Source organism: Callithrix jacchus, chromosome 8 (genome assembly GCF_049354715.1).
Source record: "Callithrix jacchus isolate 240 chromosome 8, calJac240_pri, whole genome shotgun sequence".
NCBI lineage: Eukaryota > Metazoa > Chordata > Mammalia > Primates > Cebidae > Callithrix > Callithrix jacchus.
Window position 1 is genome coordinate 7,857,630 of NC_133509.1, and position 20,454 is coordinate 7,878,083.

The 20,454-nt window shown below is 45.6% G+C and overlaps 1 protein-coding gene across 2 annotated transcripts in view; it reads right to left on the reverse strand.

Annotated features, from left to right (window-relative positions):
• RORA (RAR related orphan receptor A) overlaps nucleotides 1–20,454 on the reverse strand; it is a 763,546-nt gene that overhangs the window by 561,075 nt on the left and 182,017 nt on the right. The window lies entirely within an intron of this gene.

Consider the following 20,454-nt stretch of genomic DNA (forward strand, 5'->3'; position numbering starts at 1 on the left):
AAGTTAGCATCATATAAAAAACAATGGAAAATATTTAACTATGTGCATATGTTTGTACACAAACAGAAATAGATATAAACAGACCTTAATTAGCATTGTAGACTTTAATTATCTTTGTACAGTAATTGGGAATGGTTTTGTTCTGATTTATTCCATAACGCTTACTGTGTTCTGTTAACAACTCATTTTTTTCTCCTTCCAGCCTGTAATAGGAGGCTTTTACTGCATACTTTACTGCATCTGCTTCTCATTTAATGACCATTGTTCTGGTCTGTCAGAGTGAGAGGCTATACAACCTCCCAAATCTGCAAGATTAAGCAAATATTTTGACAATGCCTAGTTTCTTTTTTCGTTTTTTTTTTTTAACATACCAAATAAAAATAAAAAGAATTTTTACTTACCCACACAATGTGAGGAGAGCTCTTAAAGACTCTAAAGAATCAAGCGGCAGCGAAATGGACTTCACGTGGCAAAATACATCAAGCAATTTTCTGTCCCATTTCACTTAAAAGTCCTAAGAATCCTGCCTGAACCACACTGCTGGGGTCAATGGGAGTGCTCCCGGACTGCAGAGAGGTTGTGGGCCCCTGGGCAAACCACCTAGAGACCTTCAAGCTTCTAGAATGAGACAGAGGCCTTCTGCTCATTTTGGAAGGCCCCAGCGGGTAAGCTGAATGATGGGTTTCTGAATCACTCACTATGAAATGTTATTTTTAAAAATGATCATGCTACATATAAAACTGCAACACCACTGATGGTATAAGAACCAGGGTGACGGCCGGGCGCGGTGGCTCACGCCTATAATCCCAGCACTTTGGGAGGCCGAGGCGGGTAGATCACGAGATCAACAGATCAAGACCATCCTGGTCAACATGGTGAAACCCTGTCTCTACTAAAAATACAAAAAAAAATTAGCTAGGCATGGTGGCACGTGCCTGTAATCCCAGCTACTCGGGAGGCTGAGGCAGGAGAATTGCTTGAACCCAGGAGGCGGAGTTTGCAGTGAGCCGAGATTCTGCCATTGCACTCCAGCCTGGGTAACAACAGCGAAACTCCGTCTCAAAAAAAAAGAAAAAGAACCAGGGTGATGACTCTCCCCACAGAAGGTGGGTACCCATTCACAAACGGAAGCATTTCTAAGCCACTGGAAAGAGGGAGAAGGTTGTGGTAAGAGGATAAAGAGAAAAATCTATGAACCCATAGGGATTCATTAATTCTACAAATGATCTAATGGTGGGAAGCAGAAAATAAACGAACAGAAGCATGACATGGACATAATGCTACCAGGGAACAGTGCGTGGAAGATGCTGCAGTCACTGGAATGAGGGAAAGCGGATAAGAACAGAGCTTTCGAGAGACAGTCCCTGCCTTTTAGAGTAGTTTAGGAAACAAGTTACAGAAAGGTAACTAGGAACAGAAAGCAAGGTGACAGAAAGGACCACGTTAACCCCAGAAGCGTAAGCCTCTTAACACTTTCTGGTGGGGAGCCTCGCCTGGGAGGCAGCAGCCAGTGAAAATTCCTGCAAGAAGGTCCTATGGGAAGGCTGGGCGCGGTGGCTCATGCCTATAATTCTAGCACTTTGGGAGGCCGAGGTGGGCGGATCACGAGGTCAGTAGTTCGAGAGCAGCCTGACCAATATGGTGAAACCCCATCTCTACTAAAAAAAATACAAAAATTAGCCGGCTGTGGTGTCACGCCCCTGTAGTCCCATCTATTGGGGAGGCTGAGGCAGGAGAATCGCTTGAACCTCGGAGGTGGAGGTTGCAGTGAGCCAAGATGGCGCCACTGCACTCCAACCTGGGCAACAAAAAGAGAGACTCTGTCACCAAAGAAAAAGAAAAAAAAAAAAAAAACAAGAAGGTCCTATGGGAGCAGCCAGAAAGACAGGAAAGAAGACACGACAGGGACGGGTCCGTAGGTGAGCACTGGCAAAACAGAGGAGGAAGCAGAGGTTTGCCGTGTTGCCATTAGATTGCTTCACATCTCCACTAGTTTGTGTTTACTGTAGGGAGGAAAGTACAAAGCAGGACACGTATGCACTTCAGGAGGCTCAAGTGCAAGGCCATGGGGTTCATTTGCGAGCTTCTGGCAAACCCCTTGCATTTGGGGTGGGTGTCCCGTGGAGCACGCCTCCGGAACACTCCCTTCGCTGTTAACACCACTGACTGGGCCCTTAATTGGAGCAGGTCTGTGCGTTTTCATAAACATCTTTGATGAGTTCTCTGGATTGTTCCATTAAACATTCAATCTACCAAAAATGCCTGGGAATTCTCTCTAAAAATGTTTTCATGTCACCACTTCCAGTTTTTTCTGAAGTTAGGCAGTACAAAGAAACAAAAATCCAAAAGACTTGACTTTAATTTAGAAGCCTCAAAGAGTGTGTTTACCCTAGAGCAGAGATTTCTAAAGTTGTAGTATTGGAATCGCTTGCCCCCAACCCCCACTCGGCCCTTCTCTCCAAACAAGAAAACAAGGCAGCGTCAAAGCTTGACGTATAGAACAGAATAAACATGTTGGTGCTGGCCTCGGTGAAAAGACTCCGAATCGGTAGGTCTTGGGGTATGTTCACTTTTAACAAACACTACTGGGCATTTTGATGCAGTTGGTTCAGAAATTAAGCTTTCAAACACACTTTTGTCAAGAGGCAACCTGGTACATGGCTTAAGACTGGGCTATGAAGCTAGACTAGACTGGAAGAATTCAGATCCCAGCTCCTCTACTTCCTAGCTGCATGAGCTAAAAAAAATAAACACTCTGTGCTTCAGTCTTCTTATCTTCAAGATGGGATAATGGCAGCAACGTGTAAGAGTTTAAAAACTGGCCGGGCGCGGTGGCTCAAGCCTGTAATCCCAGCACTTTGGGAGGCCCAGGCGGGTGGATCATGAGGTCAAGAGATCGAGACCATCCTGGTCAACAAGGTGAAACCCTGTCTCTACTAAAAATACAAAAATTAGCTGGGCTTGGTGGTGCGTGCCTGTAATCCCAGCTACTCAGGAGGCTGAGGCAGGAGAATTGCCTGAACCCAGGAGGCGGAGGTTGTGGTGAGCCGAGATCATGCCGTTGCACTCCAGTCTGGATAACAACAGAGAACCTATGTCTCAAAAAAAAAAAAAAAAAAAAAAGAATTTAAAAGTATATAAAGTACTTAGTACAGGGCAAGGCATGTAATAAGTGCATGAAAAATGTTAGCCACTGTTAACAGTGGATTCATCCCAAGTGATTTCAACTAATGGGGCAAATTTGGGAGGACGAGGTATGCTGAATCGGATTCCAACCAAACCAATGAATACCGCTAAGCATAAAACTGAATCCTTATTAGGTATTCTCCTGCCATCATTTCAGCATGGTCAGCACCAGTCTATAAGCTGTACCAACATCCCATACAATATGAATCTCCTGTAGCACAATATGTCCTAACAGTCCTCTCGGGCACAGACAGAGCCACAGGGCAGGAGACAAAGCAACAGAACCAGCAAGCGCACACTCTGCTGTCTCACTTCATGGGAATCCCATTCAACACCAGTCTGGGAAGAGAAGACCCTGCAATGCAGATCCAGTTAATTCAATTCAACAAGCATTTACTGAACTCTTAAGATGGATCAGAAATTCACCTAGATGCTGAGAATGATACAAAGAGCAACAGGAGAGTCACCATGTCTTCAAGGAGGTCATAATCTAGTGGGAAAAAGAGATACAAGTAATTTGAAGGCAAGGTCACCTGAGATGAATGCTACACTAGAAGATGGAAGAACAGAGCAAGTAGTAATTAACTCTGAAGGGACAGTCAGGAAAGGCTTCTCTGAAGAGCAGACGGAGCATGCCATTGTGAGAGATCAATAAACCAAGCCTATGAAATTGTTTAATGACGTTATCATTCATGGGAACAACCCAGAAAAAGCCTGAGGGACCATCTCTGTCTCTGCATTAACTTGGGTATGCTTAAGATTTGATTAAATGTTTGTTGTTTCTGTAACATCACATTTTAAAAAAACCAAGTATGAGCATTCGTCTACTATTCTGATCTTCTTCAAAGAGAAAAGAGTCCTAGAATACTTCTCTTTTTTCAGAAGCAAACCCTCTGTGTTAATAGCAAAATAACAATGGCAAGTTATTAAATGTATTATGAACTAGCTAGCCAAGTCACAGGTGTGAGAAGGCTCACATTTGTTTACGTAGCAATACGACAAAATAGGAGTTTTTTTCTTCTTATACATAATTGCCTCTTTCTACCTGACTATCACCATTACTAATTTCTTCAGAGCAGCACAGGAAACAGGTATTGATCACAATACAGCATTGCATCCACAAACACTTGCTGGAGCAGGTTATGGTCTCCATGGAAACCTTCCAATAGAACCAATCTGAATTCAATTTCAGAAGTAATGAGAGCAGATAATTTTACACTCAATCAATCACTGTCAGTTGCTGTTATCAGCCAATCAGTCATTATGTCAGTCAGTCACACTCTCAACAAACTTCTTCTGTGGCACGGTCAGATGAGAATGTTTTGACACCCAGAAGCAACATGGGAAAATTGGCTCATCTTTCCTGGCAAGACGCCAAAGACACAGCAATGCATTGTGTTTACTGCTAAGGCAATAAAAAGACAGGCCAACCAAAATACACTGTAGTAGCGGAAGATTCCAGGCAGCAATTTCAGTCATTGTTATGATACGGAGAGCAGAGAAGTACTTGCAACCCAGTGGTCATATAGTTTAATCCCGTGACTTAAACATGAAGAAACGGAGCGCCAGAGAAGTTAAAGTATCGCCGAAGGCTGCACAGCTGACTGGTGGAAAGCCCAGGATGCCTTGATGCTGCTATTCAGGGCCTTCTTTTTTTCAGGCAAGAGGGTAGGGATATTTGAAGATTAGATTCTGTTTCTGAACAGAGAGACCCAAGCCTGTGGGAGACTCACAGGATATTTGTGAGGCTTGTGCTTTGGAGCAACTCAAACCTCTTGCTGTTTGGGGTTAGCTCGTCCTTGGCCAGATACAACTTCTGGTTTCTAAGGAGAGACAAAAGACTTTGAAATACTAGAGCGCAACCAAATCACTGTCGCAAAATGACATTTTCGATAAGTTTAGCACAGGAGTATGAAGAACACGTGGACTGAATTCCCTAAAAGTGCATGGGAGAAGGAGGTAAAATTCGAGGGGAAAAATCTGCTTCTGGCAAAATACAGTTGGGCTCTTGTCAACCTCAAACATTAGATATGTTAGAACTTGGGAACTGGGAAGAATCTGAAAGGTGTCTGGCTTCTTTCTTTTTCCTTTTTACTGCATTATTGCTCTGTTCATTTCTTAGAGACAGTTCTCTGAGGCTCAGGCTGACACTCTTTCTTGGTAAAATAGATGGATCAGCTTGATAGTTTGCAAACTTCAATGTGCATGAGAACCTGCAAAATCTGTTAAAAATGCAAATCCCCAGATCCCACATCCAGAAATTTTCATTCAGCAGGTGAGGCTGGGCCCAGAAATCCACCTTTTTAACGTGGGGCGCAGGTAATTCTAATGCACTTTCTCTGCCAGTTTGGAAAACACTGGTTAACTAATGCTATTCGGTCAAGAATTGGGGTCATTTTCCGATGGTAGTTTTTCCAATTACATTCCTCCCCAGACATGTCAACTTCATAGGTTGTGTGTATCACCTATGTCATAAGAACACAATTCTGATGGCTATGATCACAAGCTTATCTATACACATACATGGAGAGGGAGGGAGGGAGGGAGGGAGGGAGGGAGAGAGAGAGAGAGAGAGAGAGAGAGAGAGGGAGAGAGAGAGCGCGCTATTTTCTGTTAGCTGTAAGTAGGCCTTATCTTAAATAGGTAGGTGGTATATGGGACACTCTAATTCATCCTATCAGAATTTGTGTAAGGCAACAAAGCAGGTTCAGGCTTGAGCTAAAACTAGTAATTGCAACAAGAACGGTTTGGAAGCTTCCACATGAAATGCTTGCTCCATTTCTTCTAGTCTGCTTGCCTGACCTCGGCTCACGATACCTATTTTATCTTCTTGCAAAACACTGATACAAAGCTTTTTGCCTGTTTCTACAGGTAATACGGATCTCTTCCCTCCATTTCCTTCCTGGCTCTATTTTTTTCATTTTCTGATGCATTTCAGGACATTTGATGAGTCTGGGAGTGTGTTTAAATGAGGACAACCATATGACGTAAACACTATGTAGACCATCCACTCTATGAGGACAAATACAGTTCTTTTTTTGCCATTTCATCCTCTGAACACATCACAGTACCTGGCGCAAAGCACTTAATAAATATTCATTGAATATATAAAATGAATGAAAAGATGGATGGATGAAAGACAAGTAGAAATTCACCCATCTGGAGACTGAATGAATGCAGATACCTCAAGAGATCTATTACTTTATAGTCATAATTGACAAACTCTCGTTTTTTTTCAAAGGTTGTTTTTATTGATAAAACTCTTGATTAGGTGTTGTTTATCCCACAGGAACCAAAAGCAAATACAGTATTATCTAATTATGCCTTCCTTTGTAAAACCAGCTATCATACAGATTTTTCTTTGTAGCCTTCAGCTTATTTCATTTTTGTTATGACTTGAATGGAAATGTTACTGGAGCTAAAACAACTCATAGACATTGGGTGAGCCATAGGGGAGACAGTCAGGAAGGGGGAGATGGAAAAAAGACCCACTCCTCACCAGAGCAATCAGCAACAGATCCTTGAGAAGCCTGTAAAAATTAAGACAACTTTTAAAACTGTCTTTGCCTGTCATCACTATGCACATTCCAGGGTCACAGCCTTTCTGCATCATGCAGAAGATAGATGTAACCCTTAGGAAGCTTAACTTATCTCACTGGTAGGTTTCACAGCCTCATGCCAGTGATGTCACAGAAAACAACTTTAAATTTCCCATGAAACAAGCAAAGTGGAGGGGAAATGAATTCAATGAGCTATGAGAGGTGCCTGCCATCCTATCAGAAAAAAGGAGGAAAGCAGGAAGGAAGGCAGGAAGAAAAGGAGGAGAAATGAACATTTGTTGAGCATCCATTGACAAGTAGGTGCCACACTAAACTCTTCATATTTTATACCATTTTAAGCCTATTACATTTCCAGGGGGTGGAAATTCATAGGTTCATTTTATTTTATTCATTTATTTATTTTAGAGACAGCATCTCACTGTCATCCAGGCTGGAGTGCAGTGGCACAATCATAGCTCACTGCGATCTCGAACTTCTGGGTTTAAGGGATCTTCCTGCCTCAGATTCCCAAAATGCTAGAATTATAGGCATGAGCCACAGCGCCCACCTCATATTCTCGTTTTACAGGTGAGGAAAATAGGACTCAGAGAGGTCCATCCGATGGCCAAACAGCTAATGAACAATAGAGCTGCGACTAAAATAATAGCAAATATTTACTAAGGACTTAACATCAGTCAGTTTCGTGTGTGTTAACTATTAAATCATCGAATCCTCCTTTCAACCTTGAGAAGTGGGTACCTGTATGCCCTTTTCAGAGGTCACAGAACAAACACAGACAGGCTAAGTCATCTGCCCAAGGAGTCTCAGCTGGTAAATAGCAGAGCTGGGGCTGGAGTCCACGTGGTCAGCTTCAGAGCCTACTCTCTCAACTATCACACTCAGCCATTCTCCACATCAGGGTCTAGGTTAGCCTCTTCCCAAAGGCTAAGTCCTTTCTGGAATACAACTTTGATTTTATGTTTCTAGAGAAAACAAAAAAGGCATACCTCAACAATAGCCTCTTACGCTTCTCCCAGCATGACAAATCATGAGTTTTTGTTATATATACAGATATGCTATGTGGTCAGAATTAAGGTGGCCATATAATTTATTGTCATCTGGGGCTGAAAGAGGGTGCTATTAAGAATTATCCAGGGACAACCGTGGTAACCTGGAATTGTTCCAGGATGGCAGGGGAGCCGGGTCACCCTAGTCCTAATGAATATGTGTGTGTGTGTGCACACGCACACACCCCACATACAGACACAGACGCTTAGATACGATTAGATAGCATTACTTTCAGACGCTTTCTGATAGTATCAGCTGGAGTACGGATGTGGAATTAAATGCTTTCTAATACTGTGTGAGCCCATCCTCCTCCCACCTCAAGAGCTGCTAGCCCTTTCTTTACCTAATGCATTTCTTTTAACTTGTTCTCTCACAAAAGACTGTGCATAATTGGTCAGCCACGAGAGATTAATTTGTGCTTAGCTGGCTGAGTGGACACATGATAACTCAATAGCAGATGATGCCAGTGCATGGGCCAGCAGCTTCTCTCTATAAGCCTTCCTACCTACTCGGGACCTCGTCCCTCCCCAGCCTGCTTCTTTGAGAATTGCCAGCCAAGCCCTTTACTTTATTTACCTCATGTTTACCTGCCTTGGAGGAATTCAAACTTGCAGTTTTTAAGTTTCTTCATGGGCCATTTTTCTTATGGAAATGAAAATAATAGCAAAGACACCCAGACTCTCCCCTTCTAAAGCAGGGCATGAAAGAGCGCACCGGGACAGGTGGATAGCAGGGAAACAGATCAAGGGCAAGGTTATGCATATCCTTTCTCCTGCTCACACTGTTTATAACTGCAGTCAGACACAGAGCGCAGGCTCGGGGTGATGGACGTGGTGATGACTGACAATGGCAGTGATGTTGATGGGAAGATTTATAAGAACTTACAAAGTGCTTTACACGGATTCTCTCCTCTAATGCTATCTCAGCCCTAGGTGGTAGGTACAATGATCATTCCCATTTTAGAGATGGAAAAAGATACTTATAGAATGGGTAAACATTCTGCCCCAAGTCCAACCAAGGTAACTTAACCTCAGAGCCAACACTAACCCACAGGGCTTGGACATTCAAAATGTGTTAGTCAAGCACAGATGAGAGCAGAGGGCAAACTGGAGGGACCCAGGCCCCCCACCTCTTCATCTCACAGATGAGGACTCCAGTTCAGTTCTTTTTCCTCCTCCAGAAAATACTTACCAGTCAAGAACTTTGTCAAAATGAAATGAGAGGTCAAAAACCTACCCAACAAGTGCTGCATCAACGTTAACTGATATTGCCAGAGCAGCCCTTGAAGGCCATTTCAGAACGTATCACTCCAAGGGTCATTTTCTGATACTTGGACATTACACACAGCATTGGAGCAAATTCCACCTAGCCACAGAAATGCACTGTGGCCTGAGTGTATGTATGTCATACAGTTCCTGCCCAGGGCAGGTACACTTGCCACATCCCAGTATCCTGCCGATAAAGATAAAGTACCTTCTAATGTACTTACAAAAGCACAGAGTGCAGGGGCTAGGGACTGTAAGAAGGCAGAGGCAAGGAAGCAAAGGGTTTTCTTTTTTTCTTAATGTCCCAACTGCTCTAACCTGGTCCCTTTGCTTTGTTTGGCTGGTATGACAGGTGGTGACTCTTAAGCACTGTGCAGCCTGCTCTTGTGTCCAGATTGTCCCAAGCAGCCTGGAACTTCAAGACAATTTGCAGTAATGCAGAAGTCAGGATTTGGTTCCCAGAGCGAAGCTGTGCTCAAAGGATTTGACATCAGAAACAAACCTAAAAAGAGCCACAAACACGGACCCCAGGCTCCTCCCACTCCCTAACTCACCTGTGGGGTTTAAAGAGATTCCATTTTAATGAAGCAGGATGGGCATAACACTTAGGAAGGAAAGAAAATCTGGCCTACCCCAAAGCAGTTCGCTTCCTCTGCTAGGAAGAGACTGTGCGGGTGTCCTGAGGTTTTTTTTTTTTTTTTTGAGACGGAGTTTCGCTCTTGTGACCCAGGCTGGAGTGCAATGGCGCAACCTAGGCTCACCGCAACCTCTGCCTCCTGGGTTCAGGCAGTTCTCCTGCCTCAGCCTCCTGAGTAGCTGGGATTACAGGCACGCGCCACCGTGCCCAGCTAATTTTTTGTATTTTTAGTAGAGACCGGGTTTCACCTTGTTGACCAGGATGGTCTCGATCTCTTGACCTCGTGATCCACCTGCCTCGGCCTCCCAAAGTGCTGGGATTACAGGCGTGAGCCACCGCGCCCGGCCCTGAGGTTTCATTTCAATTCTCCTCAAGGGGGTAGGAAGTTCGCTGGTCTAAGATTCATGCCTTTGAGGCTGCTCCTCAAGTGAGGAGACCACATGGCCCTGTAATCCGAATGCCAGGACCCTCCGTGTCACCTTCCGCTCCTCTAAGAGTCACGCGGCTGAGTCGCCCCGTGATGAGGGCCTTATCTGCACCCGTGCTAATACAGGAGCTACCAGCCACCTGTGGCCACCAAGTACTGGAACCTGTCCAGTCCCAAATGAAATGTGCTCTCAGTGCAAAATCCATGCCTGATTTGAGAGAAAGTACGGTCCATAGACACCAGCAGCCTGGATATCCTAGGAACAGGTCTGAAATTCAGAATGCTGGGTCCCTCCTCAGACCTACTGATTCAGAACCTGGGTTATGAACAGACATCCAGCTGAATGTTAGCCACTTTAAAGACTGAGAAGCTGGGAAGTATGGGGTAGATTCTTTCAATTGCTGCATGATAGCAAAAAAGCTGAGACAGGCCAGGCGCGGTGGCTCAAGCCTGTAATCCCAGCACTTTGGGAGGCCGAGGCGGGTGGATCACGAGGTCAAGAGATCGAGACCATCCTGGTCAACATGGTGAAACCCCGTCTCTAGTAAAAATTACAAAAAATTAGCTGGGCATGGTGGCGCGTGCCTGTAATCCCAGCTACTCAGGAGGCTGAGGCAGGAGAATTGCCTGAACCCAGGAGGTGGAGGTTGCGGTGAGCCGAGATCACGCCATTGCACTCCAGCCTGGGTAACAAGAGCGAAACTCCGTCTCAAAAAAAAAAAAAAAAAAAAAAAAGCTGAGACAAGGGCAGGTGTGGAAGGTGAATACCTTGAGGCTGAATCATAATCTGCATTTTCAGAGATCCCCAGGTAATTTACATGCACACTGAGGTCTGTGAAGCACTGCCCTGCGGCCTAAAACATTGCTGGCACACAAGAAGCACTCAAGAAATAATATCACCTTGACTGTTAGAATTTCAACATATACATTTTGGGGGGAAACACTGAGACCGTGGCACCCATTTAAAGCTTTCTCTTGCATATGTGCCATGTATGTCATGTCTACTCATATACCATTTTCCAAAGCAAGTTATATGGCCAAGTCCAAAGTCAGTGGGACAGGAAGGAAAGACATGTTCAGGGAGGCAATGTATCACTGTAAACTAGTAAACTGATCACAAGGTGCCCAGATCATCCAAGGGCCACCAGGTGTAGAGGGGAGAAGACCCTAGCACAGGTCAGTCAGTGCAGAGAAGGAGGGCATCCCTAGCCAGGACTCAGGGAGAGGCTGGGCCCCAAGGCCCAGCAGTGTCCAGCAAATCAAACACCTGACAAGGGACTGGCCTACATCCCCACTCCCCATTCCATTCCCTTCTAGACCTAAAATCCTTGACACAAACGGCATGTCTGATCACTTTAGCTATAAAAACATATAAAGTCGCATTTTTCCCCACTTAAATCAGAAGCAAATGCTAAGGGAAAAGGACAGCGTGGCAGGCAGGGAACAGCAGTCACAACTATTGTCTCTGTCTCCTGGCAGTCTCTTCCCAGACATCCACAACGCCCACCCGGACAAGCCTCAGGCCAGAGCAAGAGAGGGCTGGAAGGCCGGTGGGGAGCAGAGAGAAAAGAAAGCAGGGACTGAGAAATCCGGGGACAGGGCAGATCAACTGAGAAAAGGAGAGGAAGTGAGAGGAAGCAGTCAGGTCTCAGAAGTTCCACCGCAGCTACATGTGTGCCTGGGAGAGGGAAAGGAGGGCAAGGGAGGTGGAGGAGAGAATACGAAGGTGTGTCTTAAATAAATTTCCCTTTTAATTAGCATGAGGAAGAGGAGGAATCTACGTCTGGCCAGAGGGCATGAAAAACAGAACAACTTCCTCCACCCCATTCTGGCAAAATAGCGTCAGCTCTCTCAGCTTTGATAATTGTCCTAGGGAATAGTCTTCCCCAGGAGAGGTGGTGGGGAGACAGCCAGCAGGTTTCTATTAGTCAATAAGCCTCTCACAAAGGGCAAGGCGGGCATGTGGAACTGAGTGTCAAGTCACCTCACTGCCACCACGCTGGAGCAGCTCAGAGATCAACCTGAGTGAGCCAGAGGCACGCCGCAGGAAGCGTACTGCAGAGATGTTCATGTGAATGCAGGGTGATCCCACGGTCCCTACACCAAGCAGCAGGGTGCCTTTGACAAATGTTGCTCAATATTTTTTAAGCAAATCAACAGATCACAGCTGGACTGAGTGGGATCTTACACAGCGGGACCCAGTACTGAACTGAGGAAAGGGAGCTAGAATTCATCCCAGACGGATTCCAACAGACCTTCAACAGAGAGGGAAGAAACAACCTTCTCCGGTATCAACTTGAAGTAACGTTCTTCTGACTTCGAGGCTACTCTGATGAAAAACGAGGACTCTTGGAGATACTCAGAGCCAAACAGCACACCTTGTCAAAGTGAAAACTGATATTTGCAAACTCAAGGCCCTTCTTGGAGAGCATCTTGTGCTCAAAATGGCTGGCTTGGAGTTCTCGACTGCCGAGGCAGCTAGTCCTTCATTTCTTACCTTGGTGGGGGCAACCGGCCATTCCATAGCCACCTCTGGTATGAAACCTATAAAGATTCTCACTTTTTATTCTAGAAGGGGTTGAGGTCTTTGGCATGCTGAGAGGCCTTCAAAACCACAGAGGGCCTTCTTTGATGCCATGGATGAATGGACTCTGACTGTCGTCATGCCCACATCCAGGGATTTACACTTGCTGTCTTCAGGTCATCTGGCACATGGCCTGGCCCCCCGCTGCAGAAGCCCTAGCCACACAGGATGAGGAAATAAGACAGGCTGACCTGAGGACTGAGGTTTGTTCCCTTACTTTCGAAGGATTTCAAAAGGAAGACCGGTTTTCTCATTCTGTACTCACATTTTTCCTGAAGAGGAAAACAACAGGGCTTAGGTTTTTGTGACTGGGAAGGCCTAAAATGCATTAAGACCATGGAAGTGCCTCTGGAGGGCTCGGTAATTGCAGCCTCCACGTGTCCTCTACCTTCTTAAAAGGGCAAATGGAACTTCTCCTTGGAGTGTCTCTTAACCTTGTTCTTGAGAAATAAATCAGGATAAAGGTGTTGAGAATGGTCAAAAAAATCTTCAGTGAAAAATCTGAGGCATCGGTCTCTTTTTGCTGTATTGTTCCATTTTTAAAATGACATATTTACATTCCCCCCCCTTTTTTTTTTTTGCATCTGACAGTACACAAAAAATTCTAATCCTTTATTGTCCCCAAATCATTTATATTGTCAATAGACCCAGAACGAGAAGCAGAGGAAGTAAAGCACGGTCCTCTGGCCACAACTTTTCGCCTTGGTTTTCCCAGCTATTAAAAGGGAGATATCATTATTCATTCAACAAGCATTTCTTGTGGAGTTATTTTCCAGGATAGAACCATCCAAACCAAGCTGCTTCTTCCTATTGTGGCAAAAATGAGCAATGTTAAAAGTCCCCAGAATGCAGAAGTGACTCGTGTTTATGTAAGCAGGTATTTAGATACACAGACCTACAAGAGTCTGCCAGCATTTGAATAAGGTGTGTAACCTGGGTGTTCAAAACTGCACTACAATTCATGTGCGCTTTAAGTCAGCATCCTTCGTCCTTCTTCCCTTTAAATTCTATTTGAAACAAAGTAAGATTAAGCTGGTATTACTGATTAAATTATATGCAGGGCTGTGTGGCCTGTTCTCATCCGTAAGCCTTTGATAACGTGTTCCTAGGTTATCCAGTTCCACTTACCCGAGTGCCCACTTTATCCCAGGAAACGAGGGCTGAACACTGTGTCCCGGTTTTCTCTTTCCAGTGAGCCAGGCCTTCTGAGACGTTAGCAGCTCAGCCAGATCATGGAGGTGAGACGGGCACAGGCACATTCCAGATGCAGGGTCTCTGCCCTCTGTCGAGAGCCACTCAGAAGAGAGGACAAGACTGCTGTTCCAGGGGAACTGTTTTTCCTCTTGCCCCACACCCCAAACGTCTCCGTGGCAGCCCTTGCCCTGAGATGCCCATCAGCATCATGGTGGAGGAGCCAGCCTGATGACAGGGACGATCTGCTGGCATGTGCAGCTGCAGACATTTCACAAGCTCAGGACTCAAGGAGACGTTGCCGTCAATTCCAACAGGACCCACAGAGTGCCCCTGAATAATTCTCATCTGTGTGGGAGGCCTACGGGCTGGTTCTAAATAGGGGCTGGCAGGACAGTGAGGTCTGGGCTGCTTCTCCATGACTCTTCCAGCACAGGCTCTGCCCTGGAGTTTCCTGGGAGTCAAGGCTTACTTCTGGCCTCAGACACAGTCAAGGATCATCCTGCTGCAAAACCCAACATCACCTTTGAACCTCTTGCTCCATCCCATCTTCCACTTTGGGTTTCTGCGGTGCCTTTGTATTGGGAACAAACACTATCCATGAATCCTTACTTTGAAAAAATGCCACTGAGGGAGTGGCTCTGAATCGTTCCCCGCTGGACACCCTCACCCGTCGGAACACCCTCACGTCCCAACACCACATCTGCTAAAGTTGACTGGGCCTGAAGTGCTGGCGGCTCAGTGTTTTCGGAAACTGCGGAGGGTTCTCCTGCCACAGTTCTCTTGTTGTCGTCAAAAGCAATTACATGTTTCAGATGATGAAAAGCACTGTCATGAAAAGCTGGCACAGCAGCCAAGGAGACAGATGTATCAAACCACACGGCTTCTCAGAACTCCCACTTACGTTCGGCACTGGGAAGAGCACGGTGACACCCCTCCTCTAACGTCCTCCCATTTGGATTTACTGCCTGAGGCTCGTTTTTGATGAGGTGCTAAATTCTTTCGCTGGACAAACACGGAGTTGCAGCAGTCAGTCCATGTCCTCAAACAAAACTAATAATGTCATAAAGGCAAAGATGCTACCATAAAAAAGGACAGCGGTGGACTTTCGTGAGTCAACATTAAAAAATCCAGCATTTCTGAATCCAGGAGGCAGAGGCTGCAGTGAGCTGAGATCACTCACACCACTGCAGTACAGCTTGGGCAACGGTGTAAGACTCCATCTCAAAAAAGAAAAGAAAAGAAAAGAAAGAATTCCGCATTTCTAACTGGTAGCATGAGGAGTGCCAGTCTGCAGGGCGTTAATTAACTGATAGGCTATGAACAATACATTACACACTCACGGAAGTGGGGAAACTATAGAACAGAGCTACGGGTGTTGCTCAGCTGCAGGACTTCTCAGAGCTTTTGATACGGTGATGAGTGAGAAAACTCAAATCAATGTACAGACAACGCATGTGATTTGACCACAGAACCCATTTCCCTGAACCATACTTTTTATCACCTCCTAGAACTGCAGTCGGAAAACCACTGCCCAGGGAGTGGTCTGATCTGGCCACTGCTTTGTGTGAGTAAATGTTCACTGCCCACATCCAGGCTCATCTGTGAACGTGCTGTCGATGGCTGCTTTCACACTGCAGCCGCAATGCTGAGTCATGAGACACACGCCCGTGGCTTCACAAAGCCTAAAATATTTACTCTCTGGCCCTTTACAGAAAACGTGTACAAACTCTGTTCTCTGAAATACAGTTTGGGAACCTACTTCGTTCTTGATATCCATAATTCTAACAAATTTCCAACCATTTTTAAGTCAACATTGAAAAGCTTTCCGTGGTTAGAACTGAGTAATCACAGTAAGTATCTGTGTTAAAGTATCGTGACAATACAGCAGAAGGACACCGTGCCGTTGTATATCGTCTCTGTCCTCAGGGAGCGCCCAAGCCTTTGTAAAAAACAGAACTCAAGCCACAAATAACTGGGGGGCAATAGACCTTCTAAACACAAAGAGCAGGTAACACGGCGGAGTAGAAAGAATGTGAGGATGTGGAAGAGTGAAACAAACACGGGACGCAGAGCCACAGGAGTCAGGGTTTAGTCTCGGCTGTGGTATTTTCTCCTGCAATAACAGTGAGACCTGTTTTTTTTTTTTTTGAGACGGAGTTTCGCTCTTGTTACCCAGGCTGGAGTGCAATGGCGTGATCTCGGCTCACCGCAACCTCCGCCTCCTGGGTTCAGGCAATTCTCCTGCCTCAGCCTCCTGAGTAGCTGGGATTACAGGCACACACCACCATGCCCAGCTAATTTTTTGTATTTTTAGTAGAGACGGGGTTTCACCATGTTGACCAGGATGGTCTCGATCTGTTGACCTCGTGATCCACCCGCTTCAGCCTCCCACAGTGCTGGGATTATAGGTGTGAGCCACCGCGCCCGGCCGGTAAGACCTGTTTTACTGAGCACTTACTGTGTGCCAGGCACCATCCCAATTGCTTTCCATAAGGAATTGCTCTTTAGTTCTTATCACAGTGAATAGGCGCTATTATGATCCCAGTTTACAGGTGAGGAAACCAAATTTTAGGCTGATGAACTTGTTAACATAAAGCACATACCGGCTGGGCGCGGTGGCTCACGCCTGTAATCCCAACAATTTGGGAGGCCAAGGCGGGTGGATCACGAGGTCAAGAGATTGATACCATCCCGGTCAACATGGTGAAACCCCGTCTCTACTAAAAATACAAAAAATCAGCTGGGCACGGTGGCGCGTGCCTGTAATCCCAGCTACTCAGGAGGCTGAGGCAGGAGAATTGCCTGAACCCAGGAGGCGGAGGTTGCGGTGAGCCGAGATCGCGCCATTGCACTCCAGTCTGGGTAACAAGAGCGAAACTCCGTCTCAAAAACAAAACAAAACAAAACAAAACATAAAGCACATACCTAGTAGGTGGTGAACAAGAGCCAAAACAAGTCTGTTGGACGAGCAACCACCACGTTACAGTGGCTGCTTCTTAGCAACAGTATATATGCTCTGCCATTTCCCCAGAGGTGGCAAAAACAGTGGAGAAGGTAGTGCTCTCCAGGCTCTGACGCACAGCCCATGTTTGCTGACTGAACAACCACACAATGCAATGCTATGGCACCTCAGGTGGCAGGGAGGGTATCATGGGCTGGACTGATCTTCAGGAGGCTGCATCTGAGCAGGGTGTGGAAGGATGGCAGAAGGAAAAGGAGAGTGAGGCACTCAGGGTAGATGGAAGGTGACACTGCCACACCCTCCACTTGGAAGGAATCTGGAAGGTTTCGACAAATACGTATATTTTGGAGCAGGAACAGCAGAAAGCAGGGGCTGGCTATCTACCTTCCACTTCCCCATCCCCGCTCCCTCCGAGGGGATGAGGCAGAGATAAGCATGCTTTGTATGGCCCGCTGATTCACAAACTTGAAAGCCTGAGCTCCACTCAGCAGCAGCCTGGGCAGGCTGAATGGTGGTGCGCAGGTGTTTGCGGCATGGGCGGCTTCTCTTTCTCCTAGAGTCAAACCAGTGATCCCCTGCGACAAGAATCCTCCACTTGCCCAGAATGCTCTGTGTTGGCTCCTCTGGACAGGGACCTTATCGGGTATTTCATCAAAGCCTCCCACGGCAGTTGTAAGTGTGGCTCCACGAGAGTAAGACACCAGGACAGCTGTGCCACCTAGTGATGCTTGCATGTACTGTCTGCATCCCAGAGAGTGGGAGAGGCTCCGGGAAGGACTGGTGTTTGCTATTTTTGGCCACCACTTCTACATGCAAAAGAATCTTCAGTCTCCTCCTGGGCTTCAAAACATTTCTTGTGGCCTCACTGACCATTCCCGTGAGCTTCAGGGGACATGAGTGTCTTCATGCTAAGAGGGGGCAGTCCAACTCTGTGTCACGAATTACCAGGGAACATTCAACAGACACTTCCCTTCCTCCATTCCTGCCTTTCAGCAGAGAGGGAGGACGCACCTCCTCTTACATCCTATTGTGCGTACAATTACCTGCTTGCTTTCTCGTACGGCCTGGAAGTCGTATGCACACAGCATCTGCTGCTTTCTAAACTAAATAGAAACGCCATCGTCTGCAGTCAGAAACAGAAAAGGCAGAGGATGTCTGGTGAGAATCTGTCCTTCATCCCAGAGCGGCAAGAGTTAAAGGCACTATTATAACCCACCACTAGTGTTATGTGGGTGCAGCTGATGCACACAGAGAATGATCAGTGTTTTCCTTTAACGAGACCTATCCTCCACTCCCAGACACAGCAGTGGAGGGAAAGGCCTTTTAACCGTTATTAAGGTTGAAGAGAAACTCTGGTGAAACGATACTAAATGTTTCTTTCTTTTTCCATTTCAGATTCCTTGCAAGAGGTGCACCAGAAAGCTAGAATTCTAGAAGTCGGGACGGCAAAGACTCATACATCATGCTTTTCCTCCTGAGAATTTCAGTTAACTCCGGTGGTACCACTGACACGGCTCTCATGTAGTGGTTCTAGTATCGCATGATGCTAACGTAAGGGAGCCACGGAGAGGAAAGAAAAACATCAGTTCGGGAGGGAAATGGAGGGTGGATGATATTTATCAGATTTTAGCTTCTGAGAATAGCTTTGCTTGACCAGATCCAAGACAGCCTGTTTCTACACATCATCACCAATTCTGTGGGAACCATTCCAGATATTCCGAGTGCATGCTGAGACTGAGTGGTTGGTTCCCTCATTGTTTCTCCTGTAAGTAATAGTAATTTCCATGCACTCTTGATTGTCATTTTACAGTCATCGATGAGACAAAAGCAGAAAAGATGTACAGAGACCAACAGGGAAGACAGACGCGAAGATGAAACCTTCAGCACTGTGCCATGTACGGGGGGCTTGGATGTGCCCTGCGCAAAGCGTCCACTGTGTACCCCGCTTATGTAGCTGTTTACCTGGTACAACATTATGGAAGTGACGCTTTTTTCCTGATTCACTCAAAGTGCCTTGTGACTAAATTGTAAGCACAGAATCCTAAGGGGTGGAGACTCGATATTCATGATCCTTAATCTATTTTATTGATTAAAGATTTGGTCAAATACATCACTCCTGCTTTTGTCCCTGTAGCAACCAATGCTGTGTTATTACCAAGAGATGAAACCAGACCTGATGTGATGGGAGCTACTCAATCATGGTCCTGAATCACTCGCTTTTCATCCAAAGTCAACAGTCTCGATCCTTCATATTTTAAGATGCTCATTGCAATGTACTGTTACTGTTTGCATAGAGCTGTCAGCTGCGAAAACATTTTTTTTAACACAAAAATCTGGCTCTTGCCCCCTCCCCACCCACAACCCTCACCACCCTTCCCGGAGACTTGATGGTAGCCTACTGACTCACGCTGACAAAAAGGACAAAGGCCCTGGGTTCTCTCTGCTGCCTTGCTGGCCAGATGTAATTAGGCCTCACACAGGTAACCCCTCGGGCAGCAGAGAAAGCTCAGGGAGAAGGCTCGGGGTTGTGAACACAGTTTCACAATGACTTCCACGGCCGCCCTGAGGGTTCTGATCAGTTTACACATGGGTAGACGCCAGATGAACCTCCTGACTTCCTGGTCTGTGCTGGATCTCGATCTGGTGTCCAGGGAAGAGCAAAGGCCAGGAGAAAGAGGCAGAACCCCAGCAACAAAGCTTGGGTGTGCAGTCTCTGAGAATGCCTCAAGAACACAAATTCTTGCTTCTCCCTGTTCAAGGGGCTACAGGGAGACAACACAGCTGGTTATTTTTGTAGCCAGACAACAAGTAGGGTTCAAATTGGGCATAGGTTCAAACAAATGTGCTCCGTTAAGAATCTACATAGCATGAAGAGTGCTTAGATGTCATGTATTCCTTTAGTACTCCGAAAGCATTAGACACAGATGTATTTAACATATATATGTATTCTATATACATGTATTATATATAGTGTATATATATATGTATAATTTATATATATATATATATATATATATATATATATATATATATATATATAGACATTCCTTAGGGAGGGTTTCCTTCAGAAAATTCAATACCAAGCAAAAGGAGTTAGGGACAGTTTATTTTGGTTATTTTCTTTGTTTTCTGCAAAGCTATTTCTTTAAAAAGGAATCCTTTCAACGTAAATAGACTACATTTTTATCCCGAAGCTGCTGGGCGGTAGGCGTGACTTGGAAACTGTAGTTTGTTTCATGCAAACCCATTTGAATTGCACATGAAGACAAATAAATGTCAAGGATGAGGATGAATAAGCGGAAAGGTTAAGGTTTAGTCCGGCAACTTCATACTTAACTGTGCCTTTCACATGAATGTAGTTTTTTCTGAACACAAGAGAAAACGTGGTAATGAGGGGAACAGAAAAAATAAGGAAACTAAATAACATTTGAAAAGAACTTCTATTTTCTAAACAAAAATGTTCTCCCATAGATGCAACAGAGTTAATCTTCATCAGTGAGCACAGCTATGCTCTTCTTAAACGTCTCAGATGACACCGTGTCTTCCCTTAGAGAGGACGAAGTCAGAGGACTGCAGGAATAATTCAGACAAT